Source organism: Dufourea novaeangliae, unplaced genomic scaffold (genome assembly GCF_001272555.1).
Source record: "Dufourea novaeangliae isolate 0120121106 unplaced genomic scaffold, ASM127255v1 scaffold241, whole genome shotgun sequence".
Taxonomy (NCBI): Eukaryota; Metazoa; Arthropoda; class Insecta; order Hymenoptera; family Halictidae; genus Dufourea; species Dufourea novaeangliae.
Window position 1 is genome coordinate 877,455 of NW_015374117.1, and position 386 is coordinate 877,840.

The following is a 386-nucleotide window of genomic DNA, read 5'->3' on the forward strand; positions in this document are numbered from 1 at the left end:
GTGGCGCCATCCGTGGCGTAACTCTGAAACTGCTAGCCATATAATTGGTTAGCAGTTTCACCGATTCGCCACGGATGGCGCCACCGGTCAAAAAATAGTGGTACTCCGCGATTAAATTGCGATTTTAACACTGTTCTGGTCGTTTATTGTTATTATCCATAAGAGTGGATTAATCTACGTACTTTCAGCTACAAATTGAGTGCTTCAGCTAAACGAAAGCTATCGGTATAACGGTGTAAGAGCTGTGCAAAGTGTACTACCCGGGGTACGCGTGACGAGATACAGTGTCAACCGTTGGAAATAAAGTGCGATTTTAACAGTGTTCTGGTCGTTTATTGTTATTATCAATAACAGTGGATTAATCTACGTACTTTCAGCTACAAATT